Source organism: Erpetoichthys calabaricus, chromosome 9 (assembly GCF_900747795.2).
Source record: "Erpetoichthys calabaricus chromosome 9, fErpCal1.3, whole genome shotgun sequence".
In the NCBI taxonomy this organism is placed as follows: Eukaryota; Metazoa; Chordata; class Cladistia; order Polypteriformes; family Polypteridae; genus Erpetoichthys; species Erpetoichthys calabaricus.
This window is the reverse complement of record NC_041402.2, coordinates 137,554,948-137,572,557: the sequence shown is the minus strand read 5'-3', so window position 1 is coordinate 137,572,557 and position 17,610 is coordinate 137,554,948. Positions and strand designations below refer to the sequence as shown.

General features: G+C 40.6%; 1 protein-coding gene and 1 long non-coding RNA gene across 2 annotated transcripts in view; one reads left to right on the top strand and one right to left on the bottom strand.

The window, feature by feature from the left end:
• LOC127529147 (uncharacterized) overlaps positions 1 to 17,610 on the bottom strand; it is a 202,248-nt gene that overhangs the window by 37,816 nt on the left and 146,822 nt on the right. The window lies entirely within an intron of this gene.
• Positions 1 to 17,610, top strand: part of LOC114658154 (alpha-(1,3)-fucosyltransferase 7-like) — a 227,024-nt gene that overhangs the window by 62,898 nt on the left and 146,516 nt on the right. The window lies entirely within an intron of this gene.

Genomic DNA, 17,610 nt, shown 5'->3' with positions numbered 1-17,610 from the left:
AACCAGATGGGAATCTAGCAGAAGTTCCATAATGTTTTTACTAGATTATCACAGTTAATACTGACAATATTGATAGAAAACATAACATTCTCCCAAAACATGATCTCAGTCCAAAGAAAAAGACCCTTTTGAGTGTGCATTCTGCAGACCAAGTCCTCCTCTGAATAATGATATTATGATTCTGGAAAAGGTTTTAGCTAAGTGAACAGTGAAAGTTCTCCCATATATAATATCTCAAGATCAAACCAGATTTATGAAGGTTATACATTAAGTTCCAAATGTTCAATAATTGTTTAATGTAATATATTTCCTACAGTTTATGAGTCTCTAGAGGTTCTGCTACCTCTGGATGCAGAAAAACCTTTTGGCAGAGTCAAATCTTATTGATAACTTCAAAGGTTATTTGTCTATTATATTGCACATATTTGTGTTCAGCTCCAAAATATGTCAGTGGATTAAATTACCCTATTGTAATCCAGAATGGGTTTGTGTGTACAAATAATATAAATTCTAACAAATTAAGAGTGGAATGTGGAATAAAACATGGATGCACATTTTCTATATTGCTTTATGCAGTTGCTATTAAACCTGTAACTTTTCAAGTTTGGATGCTGTCTAACATGAAGACAACGAGCTTATATAAAATAAATTTCCAAGAAACTAATTATCAGACTGCAAATGGCAGAAATGCATGTTGTAATGCAAAATCATCATCATTTCCTGTCCACTTTTCCTATGCAAAGTTCCAGTAGGAATATCCTTTTCCCATAAATTTCCTCCATTCTTTCCTAGAGAATTCCCATATGATCCCAGGTCAGTCAAGAGATACTGTATAATCCATTCTGAATCCTTGGGATCTTCCCAAATGAGGAAGCTCATTTTGACCACTTGTATTCTTGATTTTGCTTTTTTGGTGACTACCCTGACCTTGTGTTCAAAGGTGAGGATGGAGATTTATTGGGAATTGCCAGTAAATCTACAGTATCATCTATGAATTTTACTTCCACTTTACCTTCATGGTCTTATACATCATTCATAAAACTGGTCCAATTATACTGATCTCATGATCACTTCTGCATTAATCATAAACAAAAGCACAAAATATTTCAAATCCTCCTTTGTGGCAGCTGCTCACCTGCAGAGAACAAGCTAATCTTTTCTACGAGAAGACCAAGACCTCATGTATGGATCTGCTTATTCTTCTTCTGGATGTATCACACTCGAGTACTCCAGAGACCCCAGTCTGATAAAGCCAACTAGCTGACATCATCTGAAAATAACATATTTACCCCTTATATTCCCAAACCAGATACCCTCAACTTAGCCTAGTTATCCTGTCCAAGAAAATTATGAACAGAACTCATAGTATAGTGTAAATGTAATAGCAAGTATACAAACATAGGTCTCTCTCCATAAATACAGGGAGTGAAGGGCATGCAATAATGGCTTCAGAAACCCTTGCTCTTGAATGACTTCGTGATATATGGTCATTAGGTTTCTTTAAATCCACAAAGCACAGGTAGGCAGGACTGGTAAATTCCCATGACTACTTCAAATTCCTGTACAATTCAAGAGAGTTGGTTCAGTATTCCAAGGGCCACGAAAAAAAAGCATAAATTAGTTGAGATATTGGATTGTGTTTCCATTCCAGTGTCCAGCCATAGGCATTCCAAGGGAGTGTGATTTCCTCAGTAATTGAAATGCACAGTCTTCTTCCTCCTTTTTAAAAAATTGGGACCACCACTTCAGTCTACCAGTCCTGAGACACAGTCCCCATCTTCAAGGCACCATTAACCACATGTTTTAGGCAAAACACCTTCAGAATATGAAGCCTTTCAACATCCATCCGTCCATCCATCCATCCATTTTCCAACCCGCTGAATCCGAACACAGGGTCACGGGGGTCTGCTGGAGCCAATCCCAGCCAACATAGGGCACAAGGCAGGAACCAATCCCGGGCAGGGTGCCAACCCACCGCAGGACACACACAAACACCAAGCACACACTAGGGCCAATTTAGAATCGCCAATCCACCTAACCTGCATGTCTTTGGACTGTGGGAGGAAACCGGAGTGCCCAGAGGAAACCCACACAGACACGGGGAGAACATGCAAACTCCACGCAGGGAGGACCCGGGAAGCGAACCCAGGTCTCCTAACTGTGAGGCAGCAGCGCTACCACTGTGCCACCATGTTTATAAACAGGCTTTTTAAAATTAAAATACTGTATGTATCTTGTTTACAAAGGTACAAGTTACAAGTAGGTTAAATGTACAGTGTGTTGTGTGGACCAAGTAAAGGTATTTCCACACCAGGCCAGGGGAGAGCGGAGTGCACTAAACCTTCTCCTGTTGTCTCTACAAACCAGCCGCGGGAAAACCTATCTGAGTCAGTGATGACACTTCCAGTTCCGGCGCCCAGAAGAATGTCACTTCCGGTTCCAGCGCTCAGAAGAACGTCACTTCCAGTTCTGGCGCCCAGAAGAATGTCACTTCCGGTTCTGGCACACAGAATGATGTGAGAAGGACATCACTTCCAGTTATCTAACATCACTTCCGGTCTGATCATTTAAAGCCGCCATCTTTCCCAACTCTCATCAGTTCTATCTTGGACTCAGTTCTATCAACACCTCTTTATTACTTAAAAAACCATTTGCAGTTAGGAATATTATACGGGTGGCTGCCTCAAACCTTTTTACGTGTGTTGAGTCTGTTCATTTTTCACAGTGGCGTAGTTGGCAGGATAATGACCTCAGGGAGAGATCGGAAGTCAAACCTAAAACATGGCTCGACACATGCTACTAATTCACCAAAATATCAGATGGGTAAGTACCGCTCCCGAGCTGTAGAGTGGGCGTCATTCAGGGCGTCTCGGGGAAAGTTTAAGTATGCTTTCACCCATCAACCTGTTAAAGATCCGGGGAAAAATAGCTCCGGAACCCACAGGATAGAGCCAGGTGCATCAGGGAACGCACTGAGGACTTATTATGGCCTCCCGGGTGTGGGGACTGCCCTTACTTATCCCATGAAGGGCAAGCCCTTTAATAAAGGTGGGAGAAACCCAGGCTGGCAGGTGAGAAACATAATGGCCTGGACATTTAAACCTGCTAAGGCAGCAAAGAAACAAGCCATGGCTTTATGGGTTAAGGTGGTTGGTTGGCTACAACCTCATGTTGGTTGGTGGCCTGTGCTTTATTGCTCCGATGCCTACCTGAAAAAATCGCCCAGCCAGCCTGGGGATATACAGATATTGTCGCTCTAGCGGACACAATAGATCATCTCAGGGCAGAAACCGGCTTGGGAGTATCAGAACGAGACTCGTGTGAACCCGGGCGTGCTTGCGTCCCTACTACAGAATCCCACAGCTATATTGCAAGGCATGCTCAGATGGACCCTGAGACACGTCGGCAGGCCCTGCGAAGCAGCGAAGGGGTCTGCGGAATAATATGGGGGGAGGCGCAGTGTACGCTTGCTAGTTAATGGGATTAAAGTTACATCTTTGACTCCGGCTGTAACATTTCCATTGTTGCTTGCCATTTAGTATTACCACGACAGTGGCTTAAGAATAAGACACGCATTACCTGTATTCATGGGGATGTCCGATATTATAGATCTGCCAACTACTACATATGTCAGGATGGCGTATTGAAAAGGCTGACGGTGGCAGTGATGAAAAATCCTTCATTCCCCGTAATACTAGGCAAAGATTAGGCCGACAGTAAGAGCGGTAATACAGTCTCTTCATTTCCCCGATAACTAGGTCTAGTCATGGACGCTGAATCAGCGCCCTCAACTTCCACCACGCCATGTATACAGCTGGCTGGGGAGCGGACTTCGGCCTCTGGTGATGATGGGGTAGCGTCCGCAACGTTACAACCAGACACGTCATCAGAAAGCCCTCAGACAACTCGGGACGACACTCCGCCCCTTGAGGTCGAATCCGATCCTCTCACAAGCCTGCAAGTTCAATTCAGGCAGACCCCGGCTTCATTTAAGAGGGAGCAGTGGAACAACAACTCCCTTAAGTTTGCAAAGAATGCAGTCGTTCTGATAGACGGCCAACGCACCTCACATTCGATGCCACAGGGTCCTCACTTTGTGTTAAATAATGACCTGTTGTACCGGGTGGCAGAACATGAGGGGCAGATGAGGTCACTGTTGTTAGTACCACGGACTTACCGTCAACAAGTCTGTGAACTAGCACATACCCATCAACTTTGCGCCCATTTGGGCCCCGAATAAACACTTGAGCGAATTAAGCTTTGATTTATTTGGCCTGGGATTAACGAGGAGGTCCGCTGCTTTTGCACATCCTATCCAGAGTGACAATTGAGGCAGATTCCTAGGAGGGACTGTGCTCCTCTAGTGCCCTTACCCTTAATAGATATCCCTTTTGAACGTATTGGGGTCGACCTGGTGGGACCTCTAGATCCCTCAGCCAAAGGTCATAAATATATAATGGTCTTGGTAGATTATGCTACCCGGTTTCCAGAAGCTGTTCCGCTGCGCTCACCTACTTCAAAAGCTATTGCACGGGAATTAATAAGGGTCTTTGAGCGTGTGGGAATCCCTAAAGAAATCCTGACAGATCAAGGTACTCCTTTCACCTCGCAGACGTTCAGGGAGACTGCTAAGCTACTTCAAATAAAGCATTTAAAGACCTCGGTATACAGTATCATCCTCAAACTGATGGTCTTGTAGAGAGGTTCAATCAAACTCTCAAACAGATGTTGCATAAGGTAGTCAATGAGGACAGAAGGAACTGGGATCAGCTCTTCCCCCTCGTCCTTTTTGCATATCAGAAAGTCCAATAAGCCTCCACGGGGTTCTCACCGTTTGAGTTGCCATATGGACGACAACCCCAGGGCATATTAGACGTTTTAAAAGAAGGCTGGGAGGAAGAGGCCCTCCCGTCAACAAATATATTAGAGTATATCGCGCAGTTACATGATAGATTGGAGAAGATTACACCGATATTGAAAACACACATGGAAAAGGAGCAAGCAGCCCAGGTCTGATGCTATAACCGTGGTACGTCTTTGCGGGAGTTCCACCCGGGAGAACGAGTCATGGTCTTAGTTCCTACCTCTCACTGCAAATTACTGGCTCATTGGCAAGGCCCCTATGAAATTAAATAGAGGAAAGGGCTGTTCGATTATTTGATGAAACAACCAAATCGTTGACCCAGCGAGCGGATTTATCATATCAATTTGCTGAAACCGTGGAAGGACAGGGATTCCGAGCCCTCCTTCGGACAGCTCCGCTCTCTCTTTGCTCATCAAATACACCTTAATTTCGGAGATAATTTGACTCGCCAACAATGACAGGAGCTAGAAATCAGTTATCCTGTCTGTCACTGAGGTAGTCAGTGAAAATCCAGTACGGACCTCCCTGATTGGGCATTTCATTGTGACGAAACCTGGGGTTATAGTCCGAGAACACCCGTAGAGAATTCCCGAGGCAAGAAAGGTGAAGTGGAGCTTGAGATTAGACGCATGCTGGAACTAGGTGTGATAGAGGAAAGTTATAGTCCCTGGTCCAGTCCTGTCGTTATGGTCAGTAAGCCTGATGGGAGTTGGAGGTTCTGCAATGACTTCCGTCGGCTTAACCAAGTCTCACAATTTGATGCCTATCCGATGCCACGAGTGGACGATCTCCTCGAGCGGCTCGAAAATACCAAATTCTTGACTACTTTAGATATGACTAAGGGGTACTGGCAGGTTCTCTTAACGTGGCTCCGCTAAGGAAAAGACGGTGTTTAGCACCCCTAGCGGACACTGGCAATATCGTGTCCTCCCGTTTGGATTACATGGGGCACCTGCGACCTTCCAACGTCTGGTGGATAAAGTGCTCCGTCCTCATAATTCATATAGTGCTGCCTACTTGGATGACGTGGTCATCTATTCCAACACCTGGGAGGAACACATACAGCAGGTTGGAGCTGTATTGTGGACACTAGCAAAAGCTGGGTTTCGTTTTAACCCAAAAAAGTGTTACTTTGGATTGGTCGAAGCCAAATATTTAGGCTATCTAGTGGGCCGGGGTAAGGTGAGACCACAGTGTTCTAAAATAGATGCCATTTTCAATTGGCCCCGTCCAATAAACAAGAGGCAGGTTCAGGCCTTTCTCGGCTTAGCAGGTTACTATTGCCGGTTTGTTCCCCGGTTTTCCGAGAGGGCAATGCCCTTGACAAACCTTACAAAGAAGGGAAGACCTAATCATGCAATATGGGATGATACATCAGAGGCTGCATTCGGTGACCTAAAAATGGCCCTTACATCAGCTCCAATATTAAGGGCACCTGATTTTTCCTTGCCTTTCATTCTCCAGATGGACGCTTCAGACACAGGTCTTGGGGCCGTGCTGAGCCAAAGTTTTTCGATGGAGTTGAACACCCCATTATGTACCTGAGCCGGAAACTGTTGGATCGTGAAACTAGGTAGTGGAGCGGGAAGCTTTGGCTATTAAATGGGTGATTACTCAGCTGAGATTTTACCTCTTGGGGTGTGAATTCACTCTTGTGACAGACCATGCACCTTTACAGTGGATGGCCTTGCACAGGGAGTCCAATCCACATGTCACAAGGTGGTTTTTGGATCTACAGCCATATAAGTATTCAGTCGTTTATCACCGGGGTGTACTGCAAGCCAATTCTGATGCCCTTTCTGGGTGCCACGACTTCTCGGTCAGGTACGTCCAACCCGACGGGTCTGGGCTGAGGGGAGTGCCATGTCACACATGTGCGAGTAGGGGGACGTTGTGTGCACCAAGTAAAGGTAATTCCACACCAGGCCAGGGGAGGGCGGGGTGCACTAAACCTTCTCCTGTTGTCTCTACAGACCCGCCGCGGGAAAACCTCACTTCCGGTTCCAGCACCCAGCAGAATGTCACTTCCGGTTCCGGCACCCAGAAGAATGTCACTTCCGGTTCCGGCGCACAGACTGATGTCAAAAGGACATCACTTCCAGTTATCTGACATCACTTCCGGTCTGATCATTTAAAGCTGCCCAACTCCCATCAGTTCTATCTTGGACTCAGTTCTATCAACACCTATTTGTTACTTACAAAACCATTCGCAACCAGGAATATTATACGGGTGGCTGCCCCAAACCTTTTTACGTGTGTCGAGTCTGTTCATTTTTCACAACAGGTAACACCAAACCACTCAGTCAGTGAATTCCTACAAATGAATATGTACAGAATTTTCAAGTTTTACATACAGGAGGCAGATTTATTGTATAGTTATACAATGAGGTTTGGACATTCAGAGTAAGAACTAGCTTTTTAAAAAATGATAGTAATCATTATATCAACATAAGGAACCGTCATATATTACAAGGAAAACCCCAAAAAGGTTGTGCATCTAAGCCACCAAAAGACCAAAAAGGTTAGGGTGGTCATCTTGAAGCTGCAGCTAAGGTGAGCAACTGTTGTGGTTTTATCTCCTGCAAATGTATATTATTATTTTATATGTTATTTTATGTTTTTTTTTTTAATATTTTTATTTTATTAATTTTCATTGTAATCATTCCATACAAATAGATCAATTTATAACCCAACAAAATTGAAGACAAATCAAACCCCACCCCTGAGAAGGAGAGCTTAGCCGAAGGAAAATTGCTTAGGGCTTTTTAATAAGACAACAATAAACAAAAGAAAGGGAGAAATAAATATATTTGTAAATAAGAGATGGAGAAGGGGATTAAATGTGGTAATAGTTATTTCTCTTATTCTAAAATAATATTGATTAAATCCTGCCAGGTTTTGAAAAAATTTTGTACAGATCCTCTAACTGAGAATTAGATTTTTTCCAATTTCAAATAATATAAAACATCGGTTTCCCACTGACTTATCAGAGGAGAATTAGGATTCTTCAAATTTAACACAATAAGTCTGCGTGCCAAAAGTGTAGTGAATGCAATCACAGTTTGCTTGTCCTTCTCCAATTCAAGTCCGTCTGGAAGAACACCGAACACAGCTGTTAATGGGTTAGGAGGGATTGTGATACCAAGGCTGTTTGAAAGGCACTTAAAAATTTTGGTCCAAAATGATGTTAGTTGGGTGCAGGCCCAGAACATGTGACCCAGTGAGGCAGGAGCTTGGTTGCAGCGTTTGCAGGTTGGATCTTGCCCTGGAAACATTTTGGACAGTTTTAAGCGAGACAGATGAGCTCGATATATCATTTTTAGTTGAATAATTCTATGCTTTGCACATATGGAACTCGAATGAATTCTCTGCTTTGCTACCTTCCACTCCTTTTCTGATATATTGATTAAGAGATCTTCTTCCCAATGTCCTCTTGGATCTTTGAAAGGTAGGGACTCTAATAAGATTTTATATAATGCGGAAATGGTGTTTAATTCCTCGAAATTGAGCAGTATTTTTTCCAGCATTGTGGAGGGTGCGAGGTGAGGGAAATCGAGTAATTTCTGTTTAACAAAATTTCTAATTTGAAGATAGTGAAAGAAATGTGTAGCTGGGAGGTTGAATTTTGAACGCAATTGTTCAAAAGATGTAAATATGTTGTCTATATAAAGATCTCTGAGCATTTTAATCCCAAAACTTTTCCAGGTATTAAAAACTGGATATGTTTGCGAGGGTTGAAAGAGATGGTTCTCTTGCAGCGGTGCCACCGATAAAAGATTTTCCATCTTAAAATGCTTTCTAATTTGGTTCCATATTCTGAGTGAGTAAAGCACAATTGGGTTATTAGTATATTTGCGATAACTTGCATTTATTGGAGAGCAGAGCAGGGAATATAAAGAAGTACTACAGGATTTTACTTCTATTGCGGACCAAGCCTGTGTATGTTCATTTATTTGTGTCCAGGTTTTTATGGCTTTAATGTTTGCTGCCCAGTAATAAAACTGAAAATTAGGTAAAGCCATGCCACCCTCTGCCTGAGGTCTTTGTAGGGTTGCTCTTCGGATATGTGGGTGTTTTGAGTTCCAAATGAATGAGGTTATTGTTGAATCTAACGATTTATTGATATATATTGGAATGTTTTGAAATAAAAAGAGAAGTTTAGGAAGGATAGGTGTTAGGTGAGAGCATACTTTCTTTCTCTTTAGTTCATGATTCAGGCCTTTAACATTCCAGCTCACAAAGTTGACTGTCCCATCATGGAGACATTGGTTCTGAGTTTTTAATGTCATTTTATAGTTTTAATTGGTAATGAGGCAGTTTTAATCTTAGTTTCAAGATTCCCCATGAGTTATTGAATTTTAGCCTATTGTTGCATTGATATTTATAATTATAAGGATTGCAAAAATAGATTAGATATAGCCTGCTCTCCTTCTCTGCCCTCTTTAGCACCCCACCCCCCCCATTTTGCCTCCCCACATGAGGCTTGATCCCACTTCGCGATGTCCCGGTCCTCTGACATACGAAGAGACAGAACACGTCCAAAACAAAACAAACCCCACCCCGCAGCGGCGTTAGAGAATTAAAACAGAGATATCTATTGCAGCTAAATTCTTAATACTATCTGCCGAAAATATAATCACTAACAGTCTTTAAGCTTAAAATAATCTTCAGCACTTTTAAGATATTAAGATATTAAAATAAAAATAAATAAATAAATAAAAAAAGAATCAACCCTGGGAATGATTTTAAAGACTAGTCTAGGATAGACCTGGTAATTCCTACTGTAATAGTATAATAGTAATAGTATAAATAGTAGAGATAGCAATAAGCCAAGGGTATTATGTTAAACAGTCTACTTTAAGGTAATAAAAAAAAAAAAAAAATCCTACTTTAATTACTTTCACACTTTCACACTCACGTCTATAACTCTAATTAAAACATAAACATATGATGTCCAGATAAAGAAAAGAATGTATAATTATAATACCAGTCTCTTTAAATATGGATCCAGAGAGCAGATCATAGGTCCTTCCTGTGCCTTGATAGAATACGGCTCCTTATTAACTTTCAAAAGAGTGTCGGAAAGCAGCTTCTTTAATTCTTTTTCAGCTTCTTCTTGCTTGAAAAAATATGATATTGATCTTGAACTTCCACTTTTAGTTTGGCGGGATACAAGAGACTGTATTTGATATCGGCTTTCCGTAGCAACTTTTTAATGTCAATGTAGGCTGCACGTTTTGCAGCTGTTGATGGTGAGAAGCCGGGGAAAATATGAATAAGATTATTTTCAAATATAATCTCTTGCTTATGTCTGAGAAGTGCCATCACATCAAGCTTACATCGTAGTTGCTCGAAGCGGACAATAAAAGACCTAGGTTTAATGATGCTAGGCCTGTTTGTGCGATAAGCCGCTGCTATTTCAATGTCGAGTTTAAAGTCATCTCCAATTATTTTAGACAGTAATTCTACTGCAAATTTCAATGGGCTTGAGCTTTCTCATTTCTCAGGTATACCCTCAATTCTTATATTGTTTCTTTTATACCCATCTTCCAGGGCCGCAAGTCTGTCTCCAAGTTTTTTGCATTCGGAATTGGCAGCTGTGGCTTTTTCATCGGCGTTAGATGCCAGTTGTTCCGCTGTTTCAACTCGAGCAGTGAGTGCCCGCTTAATGTCATCCAGCTGATCTGTAACATCTTTAATCTGGTTGGCAAGCATTTTCAGTTTGGATCTAGTTTCTTCGATGTGTTCCTCTAATTTCTCCAACATGCCTTTAAAGTTCACGTCGAAACGTTTAAATAGATTCGTTTCCTTATCTTTGTTATCCTTCTTAAGCTCGTTCTTAAGCTCAATGTTCGCCTTCTTAAGCTCAATGTTCGCCTTCTTAAGATCATTCTTGTTATCTTTCTTAAGCTCATTTATGGCCGTAACCATGGCAGTGGCCAGTGTAGCAATCATCTCTTTCAGTTCGGACAGTTCGTTTCGGATTTCGTGCTCCGCGAGTGGAAATGCAGCTCCTGTTACAGCAGGTGCTGCGGGCTCGCGATAAGTAGATGAGAGCACATCCTGCAGGGCCTTTTCTAGTCTCGAATGATCCTTAGAAATCGGCGATCCATCGCGACCTGAATCACTTGCACTTGCACCTTCACTCCCATTTTCACTTTCGACTGGAGACGATACAATGGAGCGGGGTCCCAGGAAATCTGCGCATTCGTCTGCCTGTTCCAGGTCAGCCTCCGAGAGGCCATACCTTGCACTCAGTCCAGACTTTGACGCAGCTTTAAGTTTCTTTTCCGGTTCTTTCGGACTTTTCTTCTTGTTACTCATGCTTGTATATTGTAGTGGACGTTCCTTGGTCGGGTTAAATACAGGATACCTCTAAATAATATGAAATATGTGGGAAAATAAAGCCGCTGCTAGCGGAGCTCTGCTTCAGACGTCCATCTCCTATAAACGGACGAGACCAATTTTATGTTTTGTTAAATATTATAATATATTATTCATATTTATTTGCTATGTTTTAATATATTCAAACATGTACCCTGTCCCCTTAAGCTATGGTTAAAGGGGGTGGGGCCACCATGACATGACCATTGAGGTACCACACTTCAACTTTATATTCAGGTGGAGAAAGTAAGTCCTGTAGTAGAAAATAAAAAATTGTTAAGCAAAACACATACAAAGCATATATGCAATAATGTACCGTAGATTGTATTTATCAAATCACCATACTTTTTATATTAATAATAAATAAAAAAATGACAATGTTTACGGGGTTCTTCCAGGAACATTTCTGACTTACCACATCAAGTAAGACTTCTGCAAGGTGTTTAGCCTCCAGCAAAAAAAATAAATAAATTAGAACAAGCTGGAACTGACTGGCTGGAGCTGTGCTGGGGGATTGAAAGCTTTGCATCAAGGTGGTTATATTTGATTGCACAAGGGTAGTTTGCAATAACCTGTAAGTGCAAAGCTGCTGCTTTGATACTCTATCTGTGACATCTGGAGCTGGATTTAGCTGGACAGGTAGAATTTATGAGCTTCCATGAAAAGAACAAGTTTAATAAGCATGAATATCCATTCCCCTTCCAGGAGGACAGTCTGGGGGAATACAAATGGCCGAGATAAAAAGCCATGGATGGATTGGGAGCTGACTAGGGTCTAAAGAGGACAGCAATGAAACAGTGATGTTCCTGTACCACAATATTGCATTGGTCCAGGTGGTGCATCAAGGAAGCTGGACTACGATAAATTTAGGCTGTCAAAGAGGCAAAATGTCTTTCCATTGCTTCATTCATGCAGTCTGTTTCTATCATTACATCCACAGACCTTACCAGACCATGTTGGACTAGAAACCAATCAACAAACTAAGATTGAGAACCTCTTGATAGCTAAGCAAACAAGATAAACTGCTTATTAATGGGAATCTATTGTTTTGCCTACACTCATGTTTAGACTGCTTAAAGTTACGGTACAGTTAAAAATATTTATTTTATCTAAGAATAAATACTGTAATTGTTTCTCCTGCCTTTTCTGGTACTCTGTCTAATTGCCTTGGATTAGATATTAAAAGAAAGGGAGAAGTACTTAACCACAATAGCAGTCAATCCTGACAGTGACCAGGTTGGTAAGAGTTAACATACCAGCGCTATAAATGGGATTTGGGGCGTTCTGTTAAGGTCTACATAGTAGAGTCTAAAAGGGAACAAAGAGTCACCCTAGGACCCTACTATGACTAAAGCAGTCCCTGAAAGGTTCTACTGACTTTTGGTGTTAGTAGCATTAAGGATCACATGGATTTTCAGGTTTTTGATTTTGTTCTTTGATTGTGTCCTTGATTTCAGACTTGGACATTTTTGCCTTGGGTTGTCTTATTAGGTATATAGTTTTTTTTCTGCCTTTCTTTTGCCTTTTGTTCATTTTTAATTTTTGAATGCATTCTTAATTTAAACAGACTCTTCACTGGCCTGATCTTTTCATGACATAGATTTTAATATTTCTTTTCTTTTGAAAGGCTTTTTTTTTGTAGATTTGGGACATCTAATATATATTTTTTAACTTTAAAAGCCTAAGCCTCATTTTGAGCCTGTGTAGGCCTGAAAGCCTGAAATTAGATCGGACGTTAGTCTGCATGGACTGAAGCCTATATAAAGTTGGACAGGTGTGGTCTTTTTGTACATTTTGTTAAATGCACCATCTTTTGCCATTTTCTGTCACACATTTCACAACAGACACTCTCGAGTGGTACATAAAAAGGTGGAAGAGCTCAAAAACAAGGCTACAAATATGCAAAAGCTTCAAGAAAGCAGAAAAAACTACTCAAGATAAAAAAGCAGTGTACTTTAAAGTGAAAATGTCATTTTGACACTGTTTAAGTCTGGCGAACTTAAAATCTGTTCTTGATTTTTAATGATTTATTTTGTTAAATGATATGAATGTTATTGGGCATCTATTTTAGGTTTTGATTATTGTTAACTATGAATATTTCAGTGTTGTTTTGAATTATACTTTATGTACAATGTTATCTCCAATGCTTTTTTTTCTTTACAGGTGACGCCATGTGTTTTTATACAGTATCAGCTTTTTGAGACCAAGAGATGTGCATATGTGACATCACCTAAGAGATGGAATAAAAGGTCACTCCATTGTTCTGTCACTATCAGGAGATTACAGATACCAACTGCAAAAACTCGCTTTATTCATTACAGGTTTCTGGGAGATATTTTCTATCTGGACAGCATTAGACACAAAGCAGAAATTAACTACACTGAAATCACTAGACATACTCATCCAAAGACTCACTAAGACAGTTTAAAATGGCCAATTAACCCTGATACACATACATTTGTAAGATTTTATAGAAAACTGGAGCACACAGAGGAACACCACAGAGACAAGTATTCAGGTTCAAGCAGAAAGCGCCAACCACTACTCATTGTGTCATCTTGCTCTATTAACTGTCACTTAAAAAAGCACAAGTCATTTCTACTGATATATATTTTCTGGTATTTTAAATAACACTGATAACTTAAACTGCCTTTGTAGGTTGTACTTTGGTTTCCTTTCAGCTGTAAATAGTTTCTTCTCAACGTCTATGACAAACCAGTAAAAAAAAACAGGGATCACAAGCACACATGACACTCTTGTCAGTTCATAATAATGAAAACCTTCTGAAAGAGAATTGAGGAGAATGTAATGAAGGGAAGGTGTAAATGAAGGGAATTCCTGTTGACTAAGGGAATAGCAGGAAGACATAGATTTACCGCAGCAAATAGCTACAGTTAATGGTGGATGGAGCTAACTTACATTCACCTCAGAGAGGTCCTAAAATCTTTTACAAAATAACATTACTTCAACTTTTGTCATTTTAGTGTCAGTCACCTGTCCTTCTTTGACTCAGCTTGTATTGTTGACAGTTCTTTTGTTTTACCATTCTCTTCTCCATTTCATGACCAAACTTTCTTAATTTTTATGTCCTTTGGGGAAAGCTTCACTTGAGCACTCTACACCAGGGGCCTCATATATAAAAGTTACTTATGCTTGGAAACATGCGTAAGCCATTTGTTATGCAATAGTTGAGATTTATAAAACTCGGCATGGAAATAGGCTTAGAGTTATGGAAAGTTTCAATCATCTGTAAGTCCTTTGTAAATATTTTTGGTGTTAGCATTTTAGTGACTCCAGATAGCAGGACAATGAAGTCAACAGAAAACCTCATTGCATTACATAGTTCAGTGTGACGTCAGTATGTTCATCCTTCCATCCATCCATTTTCTAAACCTAGTTTTTCTAACCCTGTAATGGAACAGGAATCAAGTGATTTCTGCATGATGGTCTCTGTAATGTACACTCTAATTCAGCACACAACTCCAAAAGGATGGCTCTAGGTGGTCTAAGTCGACTTATAAATCAGTCACCATCACGAGAAAGGACATAAATACCTTTAACAACATTTATATGACTGAAAAGGTTTGTGCTTTTAAGTTTGCTTGACTATGTATTTTAATTGCGTCAAAAGAAGCATTTTATTAATTTATGAATGTGTGCAGCGCTGCTGCCTCGCAGTTGGGTGATCTGGGGACCTGGGTTCGATTCCCGGGTCCTCCCTGCGTGGAGTTTGCATGTTCTCCCCGTGTCTGCGTGGGTTTCCTCCGGGCGCTCTGGTTTCCTCCCACATTCCAAAGACATGCTGGTTAGGTGGATTGGCGATTCTAAATTGGCCCTAGTGTGTGCTTGGTGTGTGGGTGTGTTTGTGTGTGTCCTGCGGTGGGTTGGCACCCTGCCCGGGATTGTTTCCTGCCTTGTGCCCTGTGTTGGCTGGGATTGGCTCCAGCAGACCCCCGTGACCCTGTGTTCGGATTCAGCGGGTTGGAAAATGGATGGATGGATGAATGTGTGCATAGTGTAATATTTGGGTGCAACTTAATTAAGTGATTTGAAAGTTGGAGCGTTTTCTGTTATTTGTTTCATCAAAGAGACAGATATTTTATCTTTTTGGTTTCTAAATATTCTGCAACTGGGCTATGCATGACATGTGATGTAGATTTGTTCAGACTGCCACACCACTGTTTATACTTGAAGGCATAAAACACAGCCACATGCAGTGCCATTTCAATCTTTCCTTACTGACTTCTCATGATCTGTGCAACACATGTGCATGTGGAAGACAGATTATGGGCTCAAAAATATTTTTTTCTCAGTCGAGCCAGGGGTTGGCACTGTCCAGTGATATTCTCTCTTTTTTCCATCTACAGACCCTAACCACAATCTGCCTCCTAATGATATCATTTCAGCTTCTCAAGATCACTGCTCCTAATGACATCTGTTATGGCTCACAAGATCCCACCTCATGATAACATCTTTTCTAGTTCTGGTTCCCCCAAGATTCCTCTTCTTCCTGTCCTCACAATATAAATCCACGACTATCCTACTTTGTATCAGTTCTGTTTTGAACTTGTGTCTGTGAAGACGTGTTTCTTTTTTTTTTTTTTTTAAATATTTTCAAGTATACGGTGTGGTATTCCCCAAACTTTTATGCTCGTGATTGAGTCTTATTACATTTGTATTGCTGACAGTGTCTTTCAGGCTTATAAAAGAGGAAAATACTGTATACAACATATAGTATTCATGATTAAATAACCTCTATCAGGCTAAATACGAAACAGTGAACTAACCTGTAAATGAAGCGAGTATTTTAGCCAATAGTTTTGGAATTTGCCTTCTTCTGTGTTTCCAGAAACAGTAATGGTAGTATGCTCTATAAAAATAGTTTATTAAGGGGTGAAGAACAGAGAAACCTAATTGTTTCCAGGGTCCATCGATCAATCAAGAATTGTTTTATCATAACAGCCGTCATAGAGTTCACAATACAGTGCAGACTCTCACTATAATTTGAACATGCCAAATCTGTGGGTTTGATTCCAAGTAATTAAAATTTCAGTTATTTGAAAGACATTTCCTTCTTGTAGTTGTTGATGACCAAAACCATTTTAAATACCTGTCTTGCTCACACTGTGAGAACTGATGACACCTCTGAGTTTTGCTTTGCCATTAAGTTTAGCCTGGTGATTTTTATTTTAGATCTAAACCTGTCAAACCCTGATATAGAGAAAAAAGGAAATGAAAGGATTTTTATATCCCCTACCTGTCACCCAAGAGATAAACACATTTGTTATGGAGCAAAATCAAGGAGTTCAGCAAGGTGTCAGCAATACCTCTTAAGCCACATCAAGAAACACCCTAACATTTTCATCTGAAATGAATCAGGGCACCGAGAAAGGCAGAACATACTGAAAAGTCCTCAAACACCTCAGATATGACTATTGAATGTCCCTTTTTTGAATGGAAATGCAGTCAAGAATTTTGTAAGTTAGGATTATTAATTTTTTAAGCCATTTAATGATGAAATGCCTCTGATACCTGGGAGCAAAAGGTTTAAAATGAAAAATTGTCACATTTTACTTAAACATCCATCCATTCAGTTTCTTAACCCATTTTTTCCACTGCATCACTATTGGGAGTTTCAGACTACCTTCCCTCTGGTCCTATAAGACCCTGTACTGAAAGAAATAAGATTCAGAAATTGAGCAATATGTTTTTAAAAAAATATTCCACCAAAAAATATATTTTATATATATTTTATTTACTCCATGAAGCTAATACCAAGAGAAGCAGCAAGCAGAAGCATGAAAGTGGCACCTCAAACACGCATGTAGCTTTTTACAAGCACCAGAAAATAATAGCCAAAAACTAATCAAATCTACAGGTAAGTTCAACTGGAGTAAAGCCAACATTCAAAGTGGACAAGTAACCAAAAGTACAAAGTTGAAGCTGATCGCCCAGTGGGTATTGAAAGCTTAAAGCAGATGGTCTCCTTGTGATTTAGTTGAACACAGAAAGCACCCAAGCTACTGCAGAATGAGATGAACTTGGCACTGAACGTAAGTTGCATCTGTTCTCTGACCATCGACGGCACTTTTACATGTTGCATGTTCTGCAGCATGTACATTTCAGGTTTTCAGGTCAACAATACAGACAGCTTCATCTGCCAGAAGTGTTTATTTAATTTAGAGTTGGTCAGAAAAAAATGTGAACTGGAGGACTGCATTAGAAACTTGATAGTGATTAGGCAAACTGAAAATTGTATCGCCTCGACTTTTAAACGCTAGAAACCTGGTGTTCAAATATAAAGCAAGGTCTTTGTGAACAATTGGGATGGTTTTCGGGAATTAACTGATTTTTTCAAAAGA